This window comes from Balaenoptera acutorostrata, chromosome 3, assembly GCF_949987535.1.
Source record: "Balaenoptera acutorostrata chromosome 3, mBalAcu1.1, whole genome shotgun sequence".
Lineage (NCBI taxonomy): Eukaryota > Metazoa > Chordata > Mammalia > Artiodactyla > Balaenopteridae > Balaenoptera > Balaenoptera acutorostrata.
Window position 1 is genome coordinate 76,782,266 of NC_080066.1, and position 27,958 is coordinate 76,810,223.

A 27,958-nucleotide genomic window follows, 5' to 3' on the forward strand; every position below is an offset into this window, starting at 1 on the left:
TAATACCTTAGCTTGGAAAGGATTTTACTCCAAAATACAATCAAGTCAGATTCTCAGCTGTTGCCTGTTAAGTGCCAGTTTGACATTCGAAATGATCTGAATTTAGTGATTTGGAGAACCCCACAATCAGCAGCTATAACTTTCATCCACTTGAAACCCATTTGGCCATGACTGATGAAGGGGCTCATTGTGTTCGGGAGGATTGAATTGGAGCAATTGGGAATGAAAACATAAGACCTAATGATGGAGGATCTTCTGTGCAACTTCAAGGTCCAGATTTATGTTCACTTTAAACACTTAGTGTTGTGCCTTTTTTCTTGGGAAAGTTAGGGTGGAATAAAAATAAACTAACATTGAGAACTGTAGAAGTAAGACTTCTAAATATTCTTTTGGTTTTAGGAGGCCACGTTGTGTTCTGGCCAACCACAGGGCACTGGAGTTAAGTCCTAACTCTGCCCTCTATGGCAGTGTGACCTTGGGCAAGTTGCTCAACCTTTCTTGGCCTTGGTCTCCTCAGTTTTGCAACGAAGCTAGAAATAATGTGTTTCTCAGAAGGCTGGGATGACAATTAAGAGGACTTCCCTCTATAATGGTTTTAACATGTAGAAAGTAGTAGGGGCTCACTCTTAGGAAAACCTAGGTGGGAGGTGGTTTACCATGAAGCTTATGAAATTTAATTTTCAGGACTCCTCACTTGCACATAGCTATTTTATTTTATTTTTTTAATTTATTTTTTAAATTAATTAATTAATTAATTAATTAATTTATTTTTGGCTGTGTTGGGTCTTCGTTTCTGTGCGAGGGCTTTCTCTAGTTGCGGCAAGTGGGGGCCACTCTTCATTGCGATGCGCGGGCCTCTCACTGTCGCGGCCTCTCTTGTTGCAGAGCACAAGCTCCAGACGCGCAGGCTCAGCAATTGTGGCTCACGGACCTAGTTGCTCTGCGGCATGTGGGATCTTCCCAGACCAGGGCTCGAACCCGTGTCCCCTGCATTGGCAGGCAGATTCTCAACCACTGCGCCACCAGGGAAGCCCCACATAGCCATTTTAAATAAATGTTTTCTTTTGTACCTAATTTTGTATTCATTATTGTCGTGTTATCTTAAACAGGACCTCCCAAATTACATGCTTCCATAAAGCCTTGATTCTCCTTTGTCAAGCCCTCTTCATAAGTTGGTTCCATTATTCCTCTTACTTGGGCGCAGACTTCAGAATTCATCAATTTAAAAAATGCTTTTAATGACTGCTAAAAATAAGACACTGTTTTTAAAGCATCTGCATGATATATGTTATGATAGAACTCTCTCTAACAGGAATTATCTAGAGGGAGAAGGATTAATTTGTCTCCACACATATATTAAACAGTGGATTTATTTCTGCCGAGGAAAGCAAGAGTGTAGAAGCTTCCTTGATGAGATTTAATAATTTGTAGACTGATCCACTGATGAATGTCACCTGGTGTTAGAACAATAAACTCACTGCAATAAGATACATAGTCTTTCTGGATGCCTCTGATCTGAACCCCAGTTCCATGAACATTTTATTGTATTTGGTTAAGTTGGTGAGTTTATTTTTTGCAGTCTTGGTTGTCTGTTTTATTGGACCTAGAAAAACTATGTGTCTTCTTTAAGGAAAAGAGAGGTATGGGCCCTTCTAACTGAGACCAGGAGGGAAAAACGTTCAGAAAGAGGTGTCCAGAGGTCATGGGTAGAACTATGAGAGATACATGACATGCAGGCAGAGTATGACAGTTTCTTCCCAAAGTATGCAGACTTTTTCTTATAGGGAGGAAAGAGTTCAGTTAATGAGGCATTGACAGAGAGAAGCTTTTCATTGGAAGTTACAGCTCGTGCCAGAGGGGGCATTCTGATTAAGGAGACACACACACACACACACACTCACACTCACCTCACAGGCTGAGAGAGGTCGAATGAGTGGAGGCTGAGGGAGACAGGCACCAAGAAAGGCTGACCAGTGTGAATGGAGATGAGAGCAAAGAGTGCTTCCTCTCAGGTGAAAGCAACCAAAGCGGAGGCTCATTTTGGAAGAAAAGGAAAAGAAAAAGATTTCAGTCAAAGATTTCAGAGGCTAATTTTGCTAAGCTGAAAAGCAGTTAAAAGTGTAGTTCCTGGGGACTTCCCTGGCGGTCCAGTAGTTAAGACTCTGCGCTCCTGATGCAGGGGGCAGGGGCGCAATCCCTGGCCGGGGGACTAAGTTGCCGCAGGCCACACGGCATGGCCAAAAAAAAAGTGTACTTCTACTTCTGAATATCATCAGAAATGGTTAGGAAGAGCTCAGTGAGAGGCCAGGGGGGACAGAATCACCAGAGCGACCTGCTCCTGTTGGTGGCCCAGGTGGCTGAGGCAGCTTGCCCTGGCAGGGGCCCAGAGGGGGCTGGACTAAGCTTGAGAGGGAGTTGACATGGACCAGTGGAGGCCAACAGAGCCATGAGCCTGTGTAGAAGGAAGGCATCTTCACAAGAACTGGTTACATTGACTGAGGATTCACTAAGTGTTCTAATGCTTTGTGGTTTCTTCTCTTGAGTGACTCCTATTTAGTGTTACTTAGTGTAACTGGTTTATTAACCCATAGTATACATTTTATTGGTAACAGTAAATACCATGCCACATAGTTTTTTTTTAAGTGGTGCATACAATTCACATGTGTCCTGTAGTGACAAGGTTTCCTGCTAAAGTTACATGTAGAATTCCTTGGTAATAGTGACATCTGAGCAGTGAAGAGGTCAAATTCTTGGCTGGGAGAAAAACCTGATTATTTTACTGAGAGCGCAGGTGATGGTGAATGTATGCTACTACTCCTAACAGCCATGTACCTGGCTCTTTGCTGGCCATGGTATAAAATCATTTAAGGTTTGACCCATTTTCAGTTCTGTAGTTATTTACTGAGTGCATCCGGTCATGGGCTGGGGCAGCTTTTACAGCCCCCAAGAACTGATGACGTGCTGCATCTCTCCCCAGCACTGCTTTCAGTGACATCATCTTGGTTGCTTGAAGTTCGCCCTGATAGGAGTATTTACACCATGGAAACTGGCCATCGCTGCACATCAGTTTTCTCCATCCCTGGAGAGCTGGCCAGCAGACACATATTCCATGTGCAGGACACTGTGCTAGGCACCGTGGGGGAATTAAAATGTGAAAATGTGAGTAAGATACATCCCATTCCCGAAGGATCTTATAATTTGGTGGAAGGAATTTATGATGATGATGATGATGTTGATAATAAGTGATCACTTAATATATATCTACTCTTCTAGAGCTTCACAGATATTAGCCCATTTAATCATTACAGAAAGGGGGGATGTTTGAGGAAATTAATTAATTGCATCGATTTACTGTGGAAAGCAGGGTTTTATCCTAAAATGCCTCTATTTGCAATGTCAAAATTGCCCCTCTTTTCAGGTCCCCACCCCTTCCCCAGTTCTATTCTAGCATTTTGTGAACAAGCTCTTGTTTATGCTTTCTCGGTTCCTAATGACCTTTGGTCCTTCTCCCTTTCATTCTCCATCTTCTCAGACTGAAGGGCCTTAAGGCCTTGAGCTCGTCAGGCTCCCCGTCCTCTTCCTCACCCCATTCACGCGTCTCAGGACTTTCCCTGTCTCTCCGCTTTCGTTGGGAGTGGTAGGTGACACCGTATCCCCCTGCTCGTTTTGAGGTCGACGTTTTGAGGTGCAAACGCAACATCCATATCTTTGTTTATTCATAAAGCATCTTAAATGCGTCCCTTGAAAAGGAAGGACAGGAGATATTAATGATCATCACATCTTTGGAGCGAAGGATTTCAGAAGAAGCCTTTATAAACACTTCACAGTTTTGTAGTGTCTAAGTCATGTAACAGCACAAAGGGCTTGGGGAAATGATTTTCAACGAAGCTGTTTAGTTGAGAAAGGTCGATATAGCCAGTGCTTGTCGAGGCTTGTAGTTTGAACGGTGGCTGAGCAGACCACCAGGAGGAGTTCTCGGCGTGTGTAAATCTGCATTCTTCCTCGACTGTTTGCTGTAGGTTCAGACAAAACCGGGATTGGAGTTGGGATTCCTGCTTCAAGCCTTCTTTATTATTTGCTAGACCACGACATTTACAAGTAGGATATTCTTATTCATCTGAGGTGGAAATGTACTATAGCTTCTGGGAATGGATCAAGAGTCTAGCTAAGGAAACTTATTTTAAAACCTGAACTTGATCCGCCAACTTTCTTGGCCAAAAGGGACACCAGCAAGCGGGTGTTTGGTTTAAAATGGGGAAGGAAGAGCCAGCCTTTGCTTTGGCGTGTGTGGTGATAGCTAATTCTTTTCTTTCTTCAAGCTTCCTCCTTCAATTAATGTAAATACGTTAATGTGATATGATTTCCCTAATAGACAACACTGATAGGAACAGGGGTGGGACCGAACCTTAATGGTTTCTGTAACATGTTTAATTTCTGATGTTGCTGTTCAATGTTCAGGAAAATTAGTCACATTTAGAACCATCTGTTTCCAAAAGTGGTTAAAGTGTGAATTGCCTTCTAACTAACCATTTTATTGCTTATGATAATAGTTGTGGCATGAAATTATTCTTTTGATTCCCTTTGTTTTCTGCTATGAATACTCACACATTTTGCTTCTAGGGAACTGGGATTAAAAATGTAAAAGGACACCCTTCAAGTGTCTTGGCCATCACAGATGTAAAAAGGAATCTAAATTCTTACTTTCCTTTCAATTCCAATATACCTTATCTTTGATTTAGATACAGTTATGGATTGGAAGCCATAGTTAAGAAGTATATGAAATCTTCAGTAGTAACAAGCACTGCGTGATCAATGGATGGTTGAAGAAATGATTTTGGAGGATGTTAATATGTGGTGCCTTACACATTTTATTTCTTGTGTTGTTTCTGTCGTGGGAATGGGAAGAGGTAGCGTATGGTGGACAGAGCCCCTTAAATGTATGCATGCCTTTCACAAGAAGGAAAAACCAACTTTTAAAGCTGGCAACCAAAGAATTTGGCCAGCGTAACCTTAAATTTTTTTTTTTCCTTCTGAATGGTTGTTTCCATAGAATGGGCATGAAACTTATATATGACAGTCCAAACCTTTTATTGAGCAAGTCAAAGTTTTCGCAAGCCTAACTGGAATATTTGTTAGGGTATTTAAAATATTCACATAATGGGTTTCTTTAGGAAAGGAAAAGTCTCCCATTCTGGGTTGTGGATGGTGCTTTATTTATTTATTTATTTTTTTATAAAGAGGTGTTCTATTTTTTTTAAAAAATTATTTATTTATTTATTTATTTATTTATTTATTTATTTATTTATTTTTGGGGGGCTGTGTTGGGTCTTCGTTTCCGTGCGAGGGCTTTCTCCAGTTGCGGCGAGTGGGGGCCACTCTTCATCGCGGTGCGCGGGCCTCTCACTGTCGCGGCCTCTCCTGTTGCGGAGCACAGGCTCCAGACGCGCAGGCTCAGTAGCTGTGGCTCACGGGCTTAGTTGCTCCGTGGCATGTGGGATCTTCCCAGACCAGGGCTCGAACCCGTGTCCCCTGCATTGGCAGGCAGATTCTCAACCACTGTGCCACCAGGGAAGCCCTGGTGCTTTATTTTTGAGTGGTCATTAGAATGGCCACAGTTGCCTAACTTTGGATTACTCCTTGACATGTTGTTATGTAAAAATTAAATCCGAATTCTTTTTCTGTCCCGAATGGGTATGGATGTTCAAATCTGCTCTGATGGTGAAGCAGTAATCTCTGTGCTGTAGCACTCACACAGGGGAGGAAGATTGACCTGCTTTACCTGCTGCCTCTCTGCTTGGGAACACTGTTTCTACTTGACAACATAAGAAAAGTTTTTCTTTGGGCAGCACCGTGCGGCATGCGGGATCTTAGTTCCCTGACTGGGGATCAAACCCTTGCCCCCTGCAGTGAAAGCACGGAGTCCTAACCACTGGACTGCCAGGGAATTCCCAGAAAAGTTAAAAACAAAAAACGAAGAACCCTTTTTGGGGAAAAAGAAGTTTAAGAGAAAAAAAGGAGGGAGAGTTTTTGAAACCCCAAATCTATTTTTTATTACAGCTATGTTGAAAGTTTTGTTTTTCTACAAATTAAGAATGAGCATAACCCAAATGTGAAATGAATTTTTTTAAAAAACTGTGTTACACGGTGATTGTAACTTCCAGATGCGTAAAGGAACAAAATGTTCAACTGTAAAACATTTCACTGTACAGTGACAGTAGAATAGCCCTCGCTTTGTGTCACCAGGAGTGGCAGCAGCTGGGATTACTTGCTTGAGGTTGGACGTTACCTGGAGCTTTGGATGCTCAATTAATGGCCTAATCCTTCCGAGGGCGAACAATTCCTCCCTCACTGTCTGTGGCTCTTGGTACGGGAGAAACTGGCTATTTTCTGAACTACTTCTTGTGTCTTTTGAATAGGGGTGGGGATAGCTAAAATTGAGGCCTTTTAAAATTAAGAATTTGAGCTAACTGGTGGTGAGGTTCTCCCTTCCAGTATCTAGCTAGGCAAGCACCTAGGTTGGTCCCTACCAAATGATTTGTGAAATGGGTTGCTGACAGCTTGTTCAATAATCCTCCATGACAGTAATTTGTAAATGGCATTTTGCTCCTCTTAGGGCAGTGGAATCGATGGCTTGCTTGCAAAATTTTTAAATGGTAGCTTTTTATGATATGTTTTACAGAACAAATAGGGACTGGAACACCTTAATTAGGCCACTATAAAAATGAAATGGCTGTACTTACACCAGGCGGAATCCTCCATGAAAGTTCTGCAGAGAGAATTTTTTTTTAAAATTTATTTATTTATTTAGTTTTGGCTGTGTTGGGCCTTCGTTTCTGTGCGAGGGCCTTCTATAGTTGCGGCAAGCGGGGGCCACTCTTCATCGCTGCGCGCAGGCCTCTCACCATCACGGCCTCTCTTGTTGCAGAGCACAGGCTCCAGACGCGCAGGCTCAGCAGTTGTGGCCCACGGGCCCAGTCGCTCCGCGGCATGCGGGATCCTCCCAGACCAGGGCCCGAACCTGTGTCCCCTGCACCGGCAGGCGGACTCCCAACCACTGCACCACCAGGGAAGCCCCGCAGAGAGAATTTTTGATGGCTGTCGCTGAGTGTAGAGCAGAGCCATGTCACCAGCTGCATGTGGAATCTGTAATACAAAGGGCAGGAGCCGTTCAAAGAGAATTGATGCGATTAGCTTCACCTACATTCTGTTGGCATTCTCTGAATTACCTCCTGCCCCTCTCTCTTTCCACCTTTCTCCTGTTCATAGCCAAATCAGCCCTTGTATACAAATAATCCTTTATTCATGCCTTATGCAGGAGGGCTTTTGCTTGGAATTTTTAACAATTTTTTTTTCTAGCTAAAAAGTGAATATGGATGTGAGAAAAGGAGGAAGAGATCAGGGACTGAATGTCTTTCTTCCCTGGAATATCTACTTTATACAAGGAGAACTTACAGTGTAGGAGAGCAGGGGACAGTATTATGTATTCTTTGCTACTTTTCTCTCCCAGGTGAGTCCTCTGCTGCAGGTGACTAGCGGTATATAGATAATTTGACTAGAAATAGCTGACAGTATGGGCACGAGTGATAATGATGAACAATTAGTAAAAAAAAAAAAAAAAAAAAAAGTGGTTAAAAGAATTTATTTTCCCATCATGAAACAGTTACACAAAAAAGAACTTTGACATTATCTTGTGTTATTAAAACAGGTTATCAATCTTGTATTAGTTTCTGGTATACAGCAAAGTGATTCATATATATATATATATATTTCTTTTTTCAGATTCTTTTCCATTATAGGTTATTACAAGATATTGAGTAGAGTTCCCTGTGCTATACAGTAGGTCCTTGTTAGTTATCTATTTTGTATATAGTAGTGTGTATATGTTAATCCCAAACTCCTAATTTATCCCTTCCCTACCCCGTTTCCCATTTGGTAATTATAAGTTTTTAAAAAATTTTTATTTTATATTGGACTATAGTTGATTTACAATGTTATGTTAGTTTCAGGTGTACAGCAAAGTGATTCAGTTATATATATATCTATTCTTTTTCAAATTCTTTTCCCATTTAAGTTATTACATAATATTGAGTAGAGTTCCCTGTGCTAAACAGTAGGTCCTTGTTGGTTATCCATTTTAAATATAGTATATGTCAATCCCAAGCTCCCAATTTATCCCTCCCCCCACCTTTTCCCTTTTGTAACCATAAGTTTGTTTTCTGTGTCTGTGAGTTTGTTTCTGTTTTGTAAACAAGTTCATTTGTATCTTTTTTTTTTTTTTTAGATTCTGCATATAAGTGATATGATTGTCTTTCTCTGTCTGACTTACTTCACTCAGTATGACAATCTCTAGGTCCATCCATGTTGCTGCAATTGGCATTATTTCATTCTTTTTTATGGCTGAGTAATATTCCATTGTATATATGTGCCACATCTTCTTTATCCATTCATCTGTCAATGGATAGTTAGGTTGCTTCCATGTCTTGGCTATTATAAATAGTGCTACTATGAACAATTGGGGTGCATGTATCTTTTCAAATAAGTTTTCTCCAGATATATGCCCAGGAGTGGGATTGCAGGATCATATGGCAACTCTATTTTTAGTTTTTTGAGGAACCTCTATACTGTTCTCCATAGTGGCTGCGCCAATTTACATTCCCACCAACAGTGTAGGAGGGTCAGGTTATGAATCTTGCTGGGTGTCTGTCATTTATTTTTTTCATTCATTTATTCACTCCTTCTATATATATTTACTCTGTACCTACTATGGGCCATCTCTGCATGAGGCACTGGAGATGGACTAATGAATCAGTCAGATGTGGAGCTTACAAACATTGAAAATGACATAACGAACTACAATGGTGATGAAAGTTTGAGGGAGAGGTACAGTGGGCTGTGTGAACATTAGTCAAGGGGTGACTTGCGGATAAGAATGGTCAGATTACAGTCTGGAAGCTGCCTTAAATCTTGGTTGATTAGTATTTATAAAAATACATAGATGAACAGGTAACTATGAAATAGCATTTCTAAAAAGATATTTGTAGAAAAATGTAGCTGTGTGTCCAGAGCATCCAGGGTGAGTGACCGGGAATACTTGTAGAATAGAACAGTAACTAAGAGAGAAAATAATTGGCCACCCATTTTATTTAAAGTGGGAGCCATCTCCCTGGAAAATGGATTCAGGTTTGTTTTGCTGATTGAGCCCTGGGAAATGGTGGTCCTTGTGCTCTGGAGAATGTTTTCCAGGGTGCTTTATAAGTATTCTGGATAGCAGACACCTTTAGCAGAATTTCCCCATGAGTTTACTTTTGCAATTCATTTATTTGAACAAGTTTATTTGACAGGCTTTCCATATTTCCCCACTATATTTTATCTTGTTGATTTTAGCATATTTAGTTTTCTCTGAATTCTCATCCTGACATCCACAAACTTGCCTCTTCTGTCTTGATGTCATCTGGAAATGGGTTGAAGATACCTTGTCTGCCTTCATCTTGTCTGATAAAACTGCTAAACATGACAGGGCCAGATGCGAAGCTGGGTGCTCGCGCCAGAGGTCTCCCTTCAGGCTCACATCGCTCCGTTAGTAAGATGTTCAACCAGATTTGAATTCCCAGCACTGTGCCGCCAGCAGCGCTGTATAATGTGGGGGACAGTTCACTGGCAGGAGTCTGGGAGCACCTGCCGGGGATACCAGGGTTCTCAACTGTCGTGGAGTGGCAGACCAGCCCCCTGAAATGAGGAGCAGAAATGCGTGTTGGAGCTGAAAAGCATTTTCTCCATCCCAGAAACTGCAAAGTGAAGGCGTAACAGACTGTGGAAGCCAGAACTTTCCCGAGCTTCACATGTGTCCAATACCATATTTACCGGCCATCTCCACCGGGTGTCCTATAGGGACCTCAAAGCAAACAAGTCACAAATTGAACTCATCCTTCCCCATCCCCCAGAACTGTCAACCTCTGCCTTTGTTTCCTATTGATAGTTTTCTCTCCCACCTGATCCATCTTCCACATTGCGTTCAGAGTGATCTTTCTAAAAAACCTAACGTTGTCCCTTCCTTGGTTCAAAATTTGTTCCTGGCTACCTCTGTATATGCAGGATAAAATCTGAATGCCTTCCTGTGAATGACTGTCCATGATCTGACCTCACCCAAGCTACCAGCTTCATCTTTGGCTCACTGCTTTATTAATTTACATCACATGGAACGTCTTTGTTTTCCTGGACATGTCATGTTTCCCATTCTCTTACCTTTGCATATGTTGTTCCCTCTGGTCAGAACCGCATCTCCCCGAGAGCCTCCTTCTTGCAAACTGCAAGCCTCAATTCCAGGATCACATTCTCTGTGAAGCCTGGAGAGACTTTATAGAGAAGTCTTCCAAGACTGTCTGGCTGGTTCATGGGTCCACCCCAGTGCTCAGATAAAACCATCGATACTACCATTTTCATGCTGATCATGGGTGTCGTAATCGTGTTTTTCTCTTGAAGGCTGGGTCACTCCGTCTTTGAACCTCCAGCACCTCATAGAATGTGTAGCTCTTGGAAGGTGTTTATGGAACGAAGGACAGCTGAGAGTAGAGCTAGGCACCTCTGGAAATGAAAGATGAGCAGGGACTGTTTGTGGGGTTGGATCCCGAGATAAAGACAGAAGGACAGGTTTCCCCTTTGTAAATGTTGCTGCTGCACCTCAGTCCTAGCTCCGCCTAATCCATCCTGTGGCAGAGGCTGCTAGTGGTGCAGCTATATCCATCTTTTCTTCTTCCTTTAATAATAGAACTGTAGAGTTCAGCTAGGTGTGTGGTTTCCCAGGCAGAGAGTACATTTGTCACATTCCCTTACAAGATGTGGTCATGGGGCTTCCCTGGTGGCGCAGTGGTTGAGAATCTGCCTGCCGATGCAGGGGACACGGGTTCGAGTCCTGGTCTGGGAAGATCCCACATGCCACGGAGCAACTGGGCCCGTGAGCCACAATTACTGAGCCTGCGCGTCTGGAGCCTGTGCTCCGCAACAAGAGAGGCCGCGATAGTGAGAGGCTCGCGCACCGTGATGAAGAGTGGCCCCCACTTGCCACAACTAGAGAAAGCCCTAGCACAGAAACGAAGACCCAACACAGCCATAAATAAAATAAATAAATAAATAAAAATTTAAAAAAAAAAAAAAAAAAGATGTGGTCATGCAGTAAAGTTCTCACCAATAAGATAAGAGAAGGAGAAATGTGTGGCAATTTCATGTTATGCCATTAAAAAAGAATGAAGTATAGTCTCCTTGACATTTTCTCGCTCTGCCATTGGCTCTTCTGTAGATGTGATGGAGGCTGTCAGAGCATCCATCTATCTTGTTATGGAAACCCTGGGTTGAAGATGGCTGAACTGTGCCACTAGTCCTGGATGACTAGCTCCTAGACTGTGATCGCAGAAGAGAAACTTCTGTCTTGTCTAATCCATTGTGGTTTTGGATCTCTGTAGAGACTGGGCCAAACCATTAAGTACCTTTTAAATAAATTGTGTTCATGAATGACTCTTAGTTATTTAGCAGAACATGCCTTGACATGTACCTTTATATGTTCATTTAGTCACATTGGTTTAAAAATTTTGAAAAAAAAAAAAATGAAAAAAAAAAAATTTTGAAAAATTTCAAACGTACACAGTTGTAATAATCTTTTAGTGATATGTGCTTCATATTTTTCTTTTCTGTTTTTTAAAGTAATAGGAAGCTATATTTAGAGTTAATACTTACCTCTGATCCCAATGTTCTTTTTTTCTTCAGAAGCCACCTCTATTCTGATTTTATATTTCTAATTCTCATGCATACTGCTATACTTTCAACTACATTTTACGTGCCTTTAAACATATGTAGCATTTTTATATGTTACAAAAGCATACTTTTTTCTGATTAGGTTTTTGTGATTTGTGTATGTTGATTTATATATGGTTGGTTCATATCTTAACTACTATGTAATATTTCACTGAATGAATATAATTCACTTTAGTGATCCTCTTATTGACGAATTTTGAGGTTTTGTCTAATTTTTAACTATTGTGAACGTTTGCTGCAAGAACACCCAGTATATGTCTTTTGTGGTCACATGCAGCAGAAATAATGGGGCAGAACCAATATTTGAAGAGCTACTAAGGGTTTCCAAAAATGAGAAAATATATTAAATCAACTAAAATTCAAGAGGCTTATGAACCCCAGAGTTGATGGACTAGTCCATCATTTTGAACATTTGCAGGTATCATGACAATGGGAAGAGAGCTCTGGAAGGTTTTGCACTGACAATTAAAGCTCTAGGTCTAAAAGTGGCACATGGTACTTCCTCTCACAACTGTTGGTCAGAACTAGTTACATGACCCCACCCAACCACAAGGGACCCGGAAGTATAATCCTAGTCTAGGGTGTGCCCAGAAGGAGAGACCAGTTAGGATATTTGACAATCAACATGACATTACCATAAACTTAAACCATACCTCTATTAAAATCACCAAATCCAAAAGCGAACTGTTTAATTTCTACTTGACAGTCTTGTCAGGATTGATAATAACAGCAAGTAAGTGGCATTTCTTAAGGGCCCACTATAATCCCAGCTCTGGGCTTTATTTTCCTTATTTAATTAAATATTCTCAGTAGCTTTAGGAGGAAGTGGTATTATTATTCCCATCTTACAGATAAGGAAACTGAGGAAGGATGAATAATTAGGTCATAGAGCTAGGGGGCTGGAGAGCCTGGGTGTAGACTCCGGAGCCGGCCTGGGACTCTTCCCCCTACACAGACCACCTATGTGAGTTCTCCAAGCCTCTGGTCTCAGGCCTCCTTGTCTAGGAGAACCAGAGGTGAAGGCCTCTCTCTGCCTGTCCTCACAGTTTAAAGCCACTAGTGCTCTCCGGAACAGAGTTTAGCAACCTTATGCTCTCACGGTAAGTGTTCAAAGCACCTCTGCATTCTAGTCAGCAGATAAAACAGCTGTTTCCTCCAAATGGCTTATACTGAAATGTAAATGAACAAGGACGTTATTAAAAAAAAAAAAAAAGGCAGAAAAAGAGGAAAATAGATTTAAGCTCCTGCCTTTTAAAATTTTTATCATTTCCCATCCAAGCTTACTGTTTTTGTTTAATCTTGCCATTCCTTTTCTTCTTCCTTGTGTGCTCTTTTTCTTAGGGATATGCAAACTTTATTAGTCAGCTCCTCTTTCAAGCTCTGTATGCTTTTGTGTTTGAGAATTGGGAATCAGGTGCTTTTACTGTTAGCCTCCGGGTGGATCTGAGCAGGAGGACGCTTTATGAATAATCGAGGTTGACATCTGCAGCGTCGTTCCTTCATTATAAATATTGTTAAAGGAGCTGTGACCACCATGGGCTCCCACTGCACAAGTGTGCACGGGGAAGGCAGACACAGCCTTTGATTTCAGCTCTTTTCTGGTTATCACTTCACTGCTGACCCTGGCGTTGACAGGTCTCTTAGATTTGGCTGCCTTTTTTTCTTTTCCCAGAAAGTTTCTTGTCAATTAGCGTAAGTGTTTGGTCTGCAGGAAGCTGGGTTCATCTTGCCAACTCCAAAGGCTAAGAACCACAGTTAATATTAGTGCTTGAGCGTTGCCTTTGCCTGAATCCCTAATGAATGCCGAGCTGCTTTGTGACTTTAATCATTTTAAGTTCCATTTGGATTAGGTAGAGCATGATGATCTTTTTCAGGGAGAAAACAAATTATAGTGCTCAAGGTCTTTGGCCCTTCTCCCCACCTCCTGAGAAAGCTCAGGCACCACAAATGTCTGAAAAGATACCAGTATTCCATTCATATCTCTACCAAATGCCTTCTCCCACCTGTACCCTGCTAATCCCTGGTCACATGATTAGCAAACGATCCTTTAGATTATTCTTGTTATCTTGATACTGTTTCCATTTTCAAAATGGAGGAGATAGCAAACTTGAATTTACATCATGTGAGTAAAACTGCAGATTTCCTGTCTACCCCCCTCCCCTGCTCCATTGCCTTCTATCCCCCCACCTCCCAGTAGGTGCCCCAAAGTATTACAGAACCTGCTATTACCTGCTAAGAAATGTTATGGCCTTCATCTCATTTAATTGTCTCAATAGCCCTGTGAGGAAGGTGATATTGCTGTTCCAGTTTCCTTGAAAGATGCAGAAACCCAGGCTTAGGGAGTGAGACGACTTGCCAAGGTCACACAGTGACTCACAGAATCTGAGATAAGATGCTGGGCCTCTAATTTAAATTGTCGACTCTCCAGCCTAGTCCAGGATTATTAGCAATATTGGCCATGCATTCATTCTGCCAACATCATTGAGCATTTGTTTATGTCAAGCACTGGGATTACAAAGATAACTAAAACAGTAGCTCAAATCCTGGTGAGGAAGGAAGCCCTGTTAACTGGTGGTGATGATACTGCATTACTAGCATAGTAAGATACTCAACAGTGCAGTGGTTGAAATGGGGAACTTTGGGGGTCACAGAGGAGAGCTGTGTATCGTGCTCTCAGGGGCTCAGGGAAGCCTTCTTGGAGGAAGTGATGTGTGGGGATGAGTGTTAAGATAAAAAGGTAAGTCTCATTGAAAAGGAGCTGAGAGTCTGCTTTTAGGCAGAGGAAGGGGAAAGAGATTCCTTCCTTTTCTAGGCCCTTTTAAAAACGCTTCAAATACTTTGGAGTAATCCTGCCAAAATTTTGATGTGTGTATATACATGTGTGTGCTTGGGGTTCAAAAAGTCACATTCCCAAATGTAGAAATGCATTTTTGATTTGCCAGATATGGGCATAGGGAAGACAGGAGTAGTTGCAGGCTTTGGAAGGAAGTTTGGAGGAAAATATGGGTATTTGGTTTTGGGTTATGTTGAATTTGAGATGTTTATAGGACGTTCAAGTGAAGATACACAGGCATTTGGCTGAGGAGTGGCGATCTGGAATTTAAGAGAGAAACCAGGGCTGGAGATGTAAATTTGGAATCATAAACTGATCCAGGAAGGCAGTGAAATCAGCATGCAAGCAGACAGATGAGAAGAAAGCCAAATCTTGAGCCCTGAAAAATATCAATGTTGAGAGGACAAGTAGAGAGAAGGTGCCCTCAAAGGAGATGAAGGAGGTGGGAGGAAAATAAGGGGAGTGTCGTGAAACCCTAGGGAACAGAACATTGGGAGAGAGAGCACAATACAGTCTAATGTTGCCGTCAAGCACATAATTGTCAATGACACAAGGCCATTGGATTTGGCATCCGGGAAGAACTGTCAGCCTCGTTGAGAGCAGTTTCAGTGGGGTGTGGGTCAGTCTCTAGGCTGCAGGAGTGGAGAAGTGAACAGAGGATTGGAGTAGAGATCACCTTTTATGAGGTGGCCTTTGAAGAATGATAGACCACTTTTTCTATCAGTTTCTCTGAAGAACAAGAGAGATGTAGGGAAGTATTTGTAGAGGGACACACTGTTGATGGAGGAGATTTTAAGGTGGAAGAGGGCATTGGGATGCTCACTGGATGTGTCTAACAGACAGAGAGGGGGCAACCAGCTGAGCACCTCTCCAGGGACGGAGAGGGGTGGTGGAGTCCCAGGCCGAGATGCAAGGGTTAGCCTAAGCAAGAGGAGGAATCTTCTTCCCTGTTGACAGGGAGGTCTGACGAATGGCTCAGGACTAGGATGGGTAGTAGGAGTCAAGACCCCAGGATAATTTGCTGCGTGCTGTGTGTCAGGCACTCTGCCATTCACGTATATAAATAAACTGTTGTAATCCCAATATTACAGACGGGGAAAGGGAGGCTTAAGAAGTCCAGTACGTTTCCCAAGGCCACAGCTGGTGGTGCAGAGCTGGGATTGGAACACAGGCAGTGTCACTGCAGAGCATGTTCGCCGACCACACGCCCAGCTGCGTCAGGCTGATTCTTAGGCAAGAATCAGGAAGCTCCAGGAAACGATGGCAAGAGGTCTGTCTCGGGTCTCCTTTGTTGCCCTGGTTAGTCCTCTCCCTAAGCTGGCTGTCTCTTTCTACTTCATGAATAGTAATTCACTTTGGTCCTTGGAGGTCAAGTAATTGTGTGTATTTTGAGGGTGTGAATATCTGACACCTCTTTATCCATTATCTGCGTCAATTCGTTGCCTCTGATTTATCCTGTGTAGTTGTCAAATGTCTTTCAAACTATTAAGTTTTCAAATGAATTTTAGGGGAGCTGTGCCTTTTCTATAAGAATTTAAACTGTTTTGTTTATCTTTGTTAGAAACTCTTAGTATAACTGTACTTTGTGTCGCTGGGATGATCGCCTTGTAATTAGTCCTTGCCCCACAATTTCCATTCCCATGTTACATTTGTATTATAATTGTATTGGCACCAAGAACCCAACTATGATGATTGATATTGGGCTAGTGAGAAAAGATCAGAGGCTTAAGATGAAAATAATATATCTATACTAAGTGAAGGGTAAATAACCTCAGTGAACAAATATTTAGTGCCAGGTACTATGAAAGAAAACAAAAGATACAGGGAGAATCTAGAAATCAACTGCACTTTCATGGAGATGATATTCTCTTTGACAAAATTAGACTAACATAAAACAATTGGTAAGTTTCTAGGGTTTAAGTGGATGGGGTTTCACTAGGGTTCTCTGATAAAAGAAAGAAAAATGTGGCTTGCGCTTAAGGTCAAATGATACATCCTATTCCATTCAAAACCCCCTACCTACCTTATCACTAAATTGAGCATTGAAACCAGTATGTTCCTTTGAGCCTGTGGGAGTAGAGTGGAAGGTGATTGGGTCTGTAGCTATACTCCTTTCTCAGAGGAGGTAAAGACATGAGGGTCATACCTGAGAGCCAGGTGAATGGGGGAAGGGAGTAAAGAGAATGTCTTTATTCCTGTCCCTGAGGACCAGGGGAGGGGGAAGGGTAAGCTGGGACGAAGTGAGAGAGTAGCATGGACATATATACACTACCAAACGTAAAATAGATAGCTAGTGGGAAGCAGCCGTATAGCACAGGGAGATCAGCTCAGTGCTCTGTGACCACTTAGAGGGGTGGGATAGGGAGGGTGGGAGGGAGACGCAAGAGGGAGGGGATATGGGGATATATGTGTATGTATAGCTGATTCACTTTGTTATACAGCAGAAACTAACACACCATTGTAAAGCAACTGTACTCCAATAAAGATGTTAAAAAGAAAAAAAAAAGAATGTCAGTTGGTCTGCTAAGGACAGTCGCCCTGTCTTGTCCTGTCGGTGACCTGACAAATGTCTGAATCTGACCAAAGCGGTAACTCCTCCTCCCTTGGAGGGAGCAGGGCTGGTAAATAAGGCAGAGCAGGGTCTGGTGGGGGGAAGAGGGGTTGCAAGGTACGCGCCTCCTGCGTGATTGATGAGGCACCAACATGTAGGTATTGTCGTTATAGGATCCAGAGGCACTGCCAGTGTGGGAGTCTTGATAGCACAGATTGTATCCCTCAGCTTTTCAAGAACAGAGCTCCGTTCATTTTCCCAGAGGGGATTAGGCTGAGGAATCAATTCACACGCACAAAGCCCCCAGGAGACCGATGCGCAAACTGGAGTGATGATGTATTAATTGGCAGTGGGAGAGTGTGGCTGGCATCAGCTCCCCACACCAGGCACACTCGCCTTCGTGCGTACATGCTTGCGCTGTTATATTACAGGTGGGAAGGTTACTCGTTGAGTCCCAGGTTTGAGGAGAGGAACTGAATATTCTTGAGTGATAACTTGATGAATTGCCCATCTCCGATCCAAGGACGTCTGTCATAGCAGTCAACATTATCTAGAATTAGAGTAGCAGCCTCGTGGACAATAATGTTACTGTAGACTAGAGGCTTTTGTTATTACATTTCTTCAGGACAGTGCTTGTGGTAAGTTTGGATCGTCTGATGATAGTTACTGTTTGGACTGATGTACTGCAGAGAACGGCTTGGGGTGGCACCTTCGTCTTACGTCACGAGTCATCTTTTTTTTTTTTTTAAAGGAATTCCTTTATTTTTATTATTTATTTATTCATTTATTTATTTATGGCTGTGTTGGGTCTTCGTTTCTGTGCGAGGGCTTTCTCCAGTCGCGGCAAGCGGGGGCCACTCTTCATCGCGGTGCGCGGGCCTCTCACTGTCGTGGCCTCTCTTGTTGCGCAGCACAGGCTCCAGACGCGCAGGCTCAGTAATTGTGGCTCCCGGGCCCAGCTGCTCCGTGGCATGTGGGATCTTCCCAGACCAGGGCTCGAACCCGTGTCCCCTGCATTAGCAGGCAGATTCTCAACCACTGCGCCACCAGGGAAGCCCACGAGTCATCTTTATCTGTGGGTAATATACAAGGATGATTTCCACAGATGGCCATTGCAATAATGTTACATTGACTCTTATTTCAGTAAGAAACTGAAAATTTCAGTTTCTTAGAGCAATCTCTTCTTTTCTGGGCCCATAATTCTGGATGTACCCTATATTTGGAGCTTAGCAGTTCAATGTTCTGAGCAAGGTTTAGAGCAGACTAGAGGAAAGACAATGAATTAACATTACCGAGTACTGTGTTAAGAAATTGAGAGCTGCCTGGTGAGGTAGGAGAACCCCCATGTTAAGCCTTAGGAAGTTGAGCTCAGGAAGGGTCAAGAACTCTGTCCAAGGACACATGATGGCTGGAAGTAGAGGACCTTGGAGTCTAGGTTAGTCCTGCACCCAAAGGAAGCACTTCGGGAATTCAAAAAAAATTTTTTTTTTTACTTTAAATTTATTTTATTTTATTTTTTTAACATCTTTATTGGAGTACAGTTGCTGTACAATGGTGTGTTAGTTTCTGCTTTATAACAAAGTGAATCAGCTATACATATACATACATCCCCATATCTCCTCCCTCTTGCGTCTCCCTCCCACCCTCCCTATCCCACCCCTCTAGGTGGTCACAAAGCACCGAGCTAATCTCCCTGTGCTATGCGGCTGCTTCCCACTAGCTATCTATTTTACATTTGGTAGTATATATAAGTCCACGCCACGCTCTCACTTCATCCCAGCTTACCCTTCCCCCTCCGTGTGTCCTCAAGTCCATTCTCTATGTCTGCGTCTTTATTCCTGTCCTGCCCCTAGGTTCTTCAGGACCATTTTTTTTTTTAGATTCCATATATATATATGTGTTAGCGTATGGTATTTATTTTTCTCTTTCTGACTTACTTCACTCTGTATGGCAGACTCTAGGTCCATCCACCTCATTACAAATAACTCAATTTCATTTCTTTTTATGGCTGAGTAATAGGGAATTCAAAATTTCTCTCTGCCAGTTGAAGGGTTTCATATAAGAGGTAAGACTTTAGCTGAGTCCTGAAGGGCAAGTAGCAGTAGGAAGAGGAGAAAATTTTCATTTAATAAGCAAGTCTGTATTGTCCTAGCTAACCCACCTCTTGGTTTTTCATTCAATTCCGGCTGCTACACTTTTCAAAGACTGTAGATAAACTGGAGTGTATTTAAAGCAATGGTTCTGATCCTTTAATCCACCATGGATCGTGTGGTTTATCAGATTCACAGGAGGAAAATACTCACCTGGGTATTTTTAGTTTCTTCCAAGTCTGTGGCACAAAATAACGTAGAAAGTAAGTTATCCTTAATTCTGAGTGTAGTTGCTATAGCAATTTACGTTTTCTCCCCTCCCCTCGCCTCCCCACCCCTCCCCTCCCCACCCCTCCCCTCCCCTCCCCACCCCTCCCATCCCCCTCCCCTCCCCACCCCTCCCATCCCCCTCCCCTCCCCTCCCCCTCCCTCTCCCCCTCCCCCTCCCCCCTCCCCCTCCCCCTCCCCCCTCCCCCTCCCCCCTCCCCCCTCCCCCTCCCCCCTCCCCCTCCCCCCTCCCCCCTCCCCCCTCCCCCCTCCCCCCTCCCCCTCCCCCCTCCCCTCCCCCTCCCCCCTCCCCCTCCCCCTCCCCCCTCCCCTCCCCCTCCCCCCTCCCCCCTCCCCCTCCCCTCCCCTCCCCCCTCCCCCTCCCCCTCCCCCTCCCCCTCCCCCTCCCCTCCCCTCCCCCTCCCCCTCCCCCTCCCCCTCCCCTCCCCCTCCCCCTCCCCCTCCCCTCCCCCTCCCTTTCCCCTCCCCTCCCCTCCCCTTTTCTTTTCTCTTCTATAATTTAACATCTGGTATCTGTCTATCTAGCTGCACCGGGTCTTAGTTGTGCCATGTGGGATCTTTAGTTGTGCATGTGGCATGCAGGATCTTTTAGTTGCGGCATGCAGACTCTTAGTTGCAGCATGTGGGATCTAGTTCCCTGACGAGGGATCGAACCTGGGCCCCCTGCATTGGGAGTGCGAAGTCTTAGCCACTGGACCACCAGGGAAGTCCCAGCAATTTACCCTTTCTTTTCTTAGTGATCACAAGAATGATTGTGTTACAAAATCCTGGTTGAAATCCACTGATACAGAGATTAGAAACCAGGGTGGTGATAGAACCAAAATCATGTTCTATGAAGAATGATTCAAGGAAGCAAGCATCTTTGGAAGAGAGTGTTGAAGACATGGTAGGGGATTTCACATATTTGGAGGACTGTCAAACAAAGGGATTAGGTTTGTCCAGTGAGACTTAAAGGGCTATAACTAGGATCAAGGATTAAAGCTACGGGACAGAAGAGTTGACTCAGAATAAGGAAAACATTTTTAAGGTGGTATAAGAAGACAGAATGATCTCTGTCCCAAGGTAGGGAGCTCCCCATTGCTGGGGCTTTTGGGGCAGGGGTCGGACAACCCCTTGTTACAGATGTTGCTAAAGAGATCCAAGCTCTGGGTGGGGCGGGACCAGATGTGCTTTAAAACTCATTTCAACTCTGGAATTCTAAAACCAATAATTTTATTTTATTTTATTTTTTTGCCTATAGCAATACATTTTATTTTTTTAAATTTTATGTAGAGGGCTTCCCTGGTGGCGCAGTGGTTGAGAGTCTGCCTGCTAGTGCGGGGGACACGGGTTCGAACCCTGGTCTGGGAAGATCCCACATGCCGCGGGGCAACTGGGCCCGTGAGCCACAACTGCTGAGCCTGCGCGTCTGGAGCCTGTGCCCCGCAACGGGAGGGGCCGTGATGGTGAGAGGCCCGCGCACCGCGATGAAGAGTGGTCCCTGCACCACGGTGAAGAGTGGCCCCCGCTTGCCGCAACTAGAGAAAGCCCTCGCACGAAACGAAGACCCAACACAGCTAAAAATAAATAAATAAATAAATAAATAAATAATGTAGCTATTAAAAAAAATTATTAAAAAAAAAAATTTTATGTAGAGTAATACAATATATATATATTTTTAATCTTGTTTCTTTCACCAGCATAATTATCTTGAGATCCATCCATGTCATTGCATGTGTGCATAGTTCACTCCTTTGTATTACTGAGTAACATTCTGTTACTAAAACTAATAATTTTAAAAGCTATATTTTGGCTTCTTATTATCTATCAAACACCAGAGTACTATTAGTAACCTGATTAATAACCAACAAATTGAAAAGTTTAAATCTTTGTCCTGTAGGAATCCAACCGTGCATTTTATCTTCAAAACTCCAAAGCTGGAAAGGTCCTGGTTTCCAAAGAGATTACAAAGTTGATGGTAGATTATTGATTGTGTTTGAAAAAAGTATCCTTGAAAAGGGAGGTTTTTTCAGGAGCCATCACATTAGAATAAAGGAGTCCTTGAGAATAAAGGGGCTTTAAGAATAGATGCGTCCTTGGGATGTGTCAAGAGTTTATTCCCCACCCCCAAACCAAGCTTATCATAAATTATTATTAAAGTAAGTTAGTCATCTATTTGGTCTCTAAGGATTTAGTACGTAAAAGCCATGGTAATGTATAAAATTGCTTCCAGAAAGAACGTAGGGAAAGAAAGGGCCAAGTGGTCTGAAGTTGTCTCTCTGTGTGTGGTATTTCCTGTTTATCGTAACTTGGAGCATTTGTATTGGACCTGCTCATGTTTGTTTTAAGTGATCTTTGGCTTTCAAGTGTTTGTAGAACACAAAGTATTCTTAACCTGGGATATTATAATGGGTGTCATAGTAATAAATTTTTATCATATGGATTTTTCTATCAATAGAAAGCAGTAATCTTATTCTAGTTACTCTTCAGAGTCAAAGAGATATATAGGTATTGAGGTTTTGCCACAGCAAAGCAATTTTTGGTTAAATATTAGGGTTTTCTAAACTATAAGAAATATTTGAAAAGGAGCAGCGGGGAGGGTCCCTGGGTGCTGATGGCTACCGAGCAAATTGCTTATTGGCAGGGTAGTATCATAATGTTAGAAGAGAAAGAGTGTGAAGAATAGATTTCCTTCCTAACACTATATCAGTCTTCTGTCTCTATATTGCTAACAGTAAGCAGAATACCTAGAGCGCGGGAGGCATTCACCAAATGTTTGGGGATGGCTGAATTTAAGGAAAAGGAAAACTTAACTTCAGTTATTTCTTTTATTGAGACCATGTCTGTGTGACTGAATGAAAAGTGAAAATTCCAGTTATCACCCGGTTGTTAGATATTTAGGCTGCCGAACCATTTGTTTGATTGATGTTTGTACTTTTGGAATTGACTGACTGCTTTGGCTCTGGCTAGGCACAGCATGAGTCATATGCTGTAGTTCTTGTCAGTCAGTGGCTGCGTTTCCATGTATAACCAGTTGACTTACGTTGGTCACATCAGGCACAAACATAAAGCATGACAGTCTAATAATTGGTGCTTGGGTCTTTTCTGGCTGGAATGATTTCTTGGCCATTCTGGTGTTAATGACACTGACTACACTCAATCATTGAATGGCATAGGCCAGTTTCCTACCCCAAAAAGATCTTAAAATACAAAGTAAAATAGAACTGCCCAGTGAATGTGGGTTCATCTCAGTAAATGGCAATTCTAGAACATGATGGAGAAGGACTCACCACTGAGAGAAGCTGGGCAAAGTTGGGATAAAGTAGGACACAAATAATATATTTTTTAGATTTCTCGTTACAAGGGACAGACTTGAAGGTGGTCCCCATAATCTCTGTGTCCTGGTGTTTATGCCTTTGTATAATCCCTACTCCTTGTGTATAGGCAATAGAATATGGCAAAGGTGATGGGCTAGCATGCCTGGGATTACATTATGTTATATAAGGCTCTGTCTTGCTAGCAGAATTGCTAGCAAAATTGCTCTTGGGTCTTGCTCTCCTTGATGGCTTTGAAGAAGCAAGATGCCATGTGTCCTGTGACCACAGGCACGTGAATTCTGCCAACAACCTGAGTGAGCCTGGAAGCAGATCCTTTCCCAGCCAAGCTTGCAGAGGAGAACCCAGGCCTTGATCATAGCCTCGCAGAGGCCCTGCTAATCTGTGTCTGAACATTGTCTATGAGATGATAAACATGTGTTTTAAGCTGTTGGTGGTAGTTTGTTATGCTACATACAAAATATGTACACTACTCATTGTTCTTATGTAAAATGTTGACTGTGGTGTTGGTGTTGAAGATACATACCGAAGAAACAACTGGAAAATGTTCTAACATGCTAACTCCTGTGGATTAGCACACAGAAGTACTGAATACTGACTTGTGCAGGGCAGCAAGAAGAATAAAGAATAGGAATGGAGTCTATATTCCTATTGTCAAGTCTAATCATTTGTCTATTTGAATTATTATTAAATAGGACATTTGTGTTTTAAGAAAATAGAAGTATGGTTGAATTCCCACACACGGTTACACTTAGGATTTGAAATTACGGTCAGTGTGGTAACTGTTTGCCCACCATGGTTCCTCCCTCTCTGTTCTTGTCTGGCTTCGCTGTGGGTGGAGTATATTTCCCTGACCTGTTGATGTTGAGCTTAGCCATTAGACTTGCTTTGGCTAATGGAACACAGTAAAAGCGATAGTGTACCAGTTCTGAACTAAGGCTTAGGAGGTTTGGCAAATGTCCGATAGCAATTTTGTGCTCCTGTTCTATCCCACGAGAAAAGCACACCCATAGTAGCCACCGCTTTTTAGCCTGGGTTCCTGAATTAGAAACACCTGGGACACGTCTGCATTTGACCTACTGCTTGAAGTCAGATGGTCCCAGACCATCCAGAGATGCATCAACAAGAAGTAAATGATGTTGTTATGTGTGTCTGAGATTTGGAGATTGTTTGCTCTGCAGGCTTATTGCAACAATATCTGAATAATCCAAAATCCAAAAACTCATTCATATTAGATTATAAATGAAACTAGCACAGTTTTTGCCCCTCACTTTTAAGTGTAAGTCGATAAATTTGTTAATTGTTCTTCCCTACTACAGTAGTATATTGGGTCTTTATAGGGCAGGACCTTTTAGAGCAGTGTTTCCAAACTCATGTCCTGTTGAATACCAGTGTTATTTACGATGTTTACTGGTGTGTTGTGAAACAAGGATTCTATATTCATGGAAGTTAAAAGACTGATAACGTTTATTAGAGCTAAGAAATTCTGTCTTGATAAAAGGACTCCTACTAAATGTAACTTAACCCAGTATTGTCCAATCTCATTTGACCATGGAAATTTCCCTAAATATTTAACAACCGGATGATGACTGGAATTTTCACTTCTCATTCAGTCACACAGACATGGTCTCAGTAAAAGAAATAACTGAAGTTTAGGGTAGTTTTCCTTTTACTAAAAGTCAGTCATCCCAAAACATTTGGTGAATGACTCCCGTGCTCTAGGTATTCTGCTTACTGTTGGCAGTATAGAGACAGAAGACTGAAATAGTGTTAGGAAGGAAATCTGTTCTTCACACTCTTTCTCTTCTAACATTATGATACTACCCTGCTAATAAGCAATTTGCTCGGTAGCCATCAGCACCCAGGGACCCTCCCCGCTGCTCCTTTTCAAATATTTCTTATAGTTTAGAAAACCCTAATATTTAACCAAAAATTACTTTGCTGTGACAAGACCTCAATACCTATATATCTCTTTGACTCTGAAGAGTAGCTAGAATGAAATTACTGCTTTCTATTGATAGAAATTTGGTATTTATTAAAATGCTGATTGATAGAAAAGTCCATATGATAACAATTTATAATACTATGATACCATTATAATATCCTAGGTTACGAATACTTTGCATTCCTACCATATATAAAATAAACAACAAGGATTTGCTGTATAGCATAGCAAGATATTCAGTATCTTGTAATAACCTTTAATGGAACAGAATCTGAAAAACAGAATATAGATATATACATATTTATGTATAACCAAATCACTTTGATGTGTACCTGAAACTAACACAGTATTGTAAACCAACTATATTTCAATAAAAATAAAAAAGAAAGAATATTTTGTGTTCTACAAACATTTGAAAGCCAAAGATGACATAAACACAGGCAGGTCCAATACAAATGCTCCAAGTTACGATAAACAGGAAATGCCACACGGAGAGGGACAACCTCGGGCCATTTGGCCCTTTCTTTCCCTATACTCTTTCTGGAAGTAATGTTATACATTCCCATGGCTTTTATGTACTAAATCCTTAGAGAGAAAATAGATAACTTACTTTAATAATCATTTATCATAAGTTTGGTATGGGGGTAAGGGATAAACTCTTGACAAATACCAAGGGAGGATCAGTCCTACTTGCTCAAGTTGTAAGGTGGTTATTTGCATCCTATGAATGATCAATTCCAATCTAATACAGAATGACTTGATATTTGGCCCACATTGATCTCAAACTGCTGATTTGGAGGTCTGACTTGTAAGTCCAGAGGATCACTTGGTAGAAGTCCATATAAAGTGCTGTTCAGACGTATGGAGTTAAAGGTGGTATCTGCTGTGACTGAATTTGCTGTGGGATGAATGTTCTTTCTAATTTATGGCTGGAAGGAGGGATCTTTACGGCTTATAAGCAGCATTAAAAATGAACAAATAGGGGCTTCCCTGGTGGCGCAGTGGTTGAGAATCTGCCTGCCAATGCAGGGGACACGGGTTCGAGCCCTGGTCTGGGAAGATCCCACGTGCCGCGGAGCAACTGGGCCCGTGAGCCACAATTACTGAGCCTGCGCGTCTGGAGCCTGTGCTGCGCAACAAGAGAGGCCGCGATGGTGAGAGGCCCGCGCACCGCGATGAAGAGTGGCCCCCACTTGCCGCAACTGGAGAAAGCCCTCGCACAGAAATGAAGACCCAACAAAAAGCCATAAATAAATAAATAAATAAATAAAAAAAATTAAAAAAAAAAAAATGAACAAATACAAGTACAACATGAAAAAACTTTTAAAACATTCCTCAAATACATCAAACCCCACATTGGGGATGGGAAGTGATTTCTTGCACTTCATCAGGCTATTTCTTCAAACTATGGTTGACAATTCCTGATAGTCTAATATAGTATCTGCCTCTTGAAGATACTCAGTTGTCAAAAAGAAATTAAAATGGAGGCCACAGTTTGAATATACCCCTAGTCCAAACACTCATAGTCGCATAACCAAAATATAAAACTGCCCTGATTTCCCTGAAATGCTGTCTCTGGCCTTAACAAAAATAAAGCATTCTTCATGCCAGTGGGACCTTGCAGCTTCCTAGCTAATCAGCTACAAACAAGTAAGCTTATGTAATGAAAAGGAATGTAAGTGTCTGATAACAAATTATAATAGAAAACAGTGTACTTACTCATTCATACTTTATCATCTGAGCTCTTAGTACTGAGTGCCAAGAACTAACAGTTTGTTTCTTGTTCAGTGAAATCTAATCAAGTAAGGCTCGCTGAATTTCTTTTGACACAGTTTCCTTTAATGAGAGTTCTGATTCCTTCATTTCCAGCATTTGGGAGCTGGGTCTGTGCTTTGAGAAGGGAATGGCAAGGCCATTCTAGGGCAGGTGGCAGTGACTGGAGAAGCCATGGGGGTAACTGCCTTAAAAATGGTTGTGATGGAGGAATGAGATTAGCATATTAATTAGGGTTTCATATCCAGTAATGATCTCATTTGCTTATACAAACAGATGACAACAATATTTTGGAGAAATATCTTAATCCCTTTTCTGTTTGTTTACGAGTGAATTTTGGTAAAATGCCGAGATGGTTATTCCAGAGCTCTGGAAGCTAAAGCCAGACATTCTGTTTCCATTCTCTGTGCCTGGTTTTATGTGCTGGTCCCTTCTTGTTTGCTTGCTTTTTCTCATCTATGAAACAAGGAACTGTGACCGGGGGACTGGTTATAATGTGTCTTGATAAACCTTCGTAAAGCAATGTGCTGTTGCGAGTAATGGGCTCCATTCATTATTAGCCCAGTTGATTTTCATTTACACTTGGCTCTAACAATTAGCTTGAGCAGGTGTGAAGGTGATGGAGGAGCTGGGACACCCAGAGGTCAGCCTCGGCTGGATGTGATAAATTAACCATTATTATCAGCAGTGAAAGTGGTTCTTTATGCTTGTCAGCAGCAAACAAAGGGACAACATATCTCACATAAACTCACTGTTCAGAGCTGGGTTTGCTGGAGGATCAGCGTTTCCTTCCAGGCCCTACAGGTAGATGGGAGGGAGGCAAAGAACCCACAAAAGTAGAGGTGAGGGTACCTTGAAGGGATGACTTTGTTGATGGAGAGGCATATGGATATCCCAACCTGGGTTGTTTTGCAATGCTCACCCATTCTACTGTGAAGCTGGCATCAGCCTCTGTTGATGATGGAGGATCTACCTGTGCTGAAGGATTATTAGGAGGTGAAGAGTTTGTACATCAACAGAACAGACACAGGTTTTACACAGGGTATAGATAGATGCATATTTCCATATACCAATTAATAGATATTTTTGAACAATGCCTTATAATTGAGCACACTTATATTCACTGAAAAGAGAAAGTTAATCAGCGTTCTTCAGCTCTCCATCCCTACCAGTTTTACAAGACTTCAGCAGACTTAAAACTCAGAAAAAAGGCATAGTAGTGTCCACAGAAGGTAACATCAGATACATCTACTCTAGACCCAATGGAACTGAATATACTGTTTCTAAAACAGAAAGTAGTGGAGACTTACTGAGCACACCCAGAGGAGAAACAGTCAAATAATAAGGGAAGAGGCGATG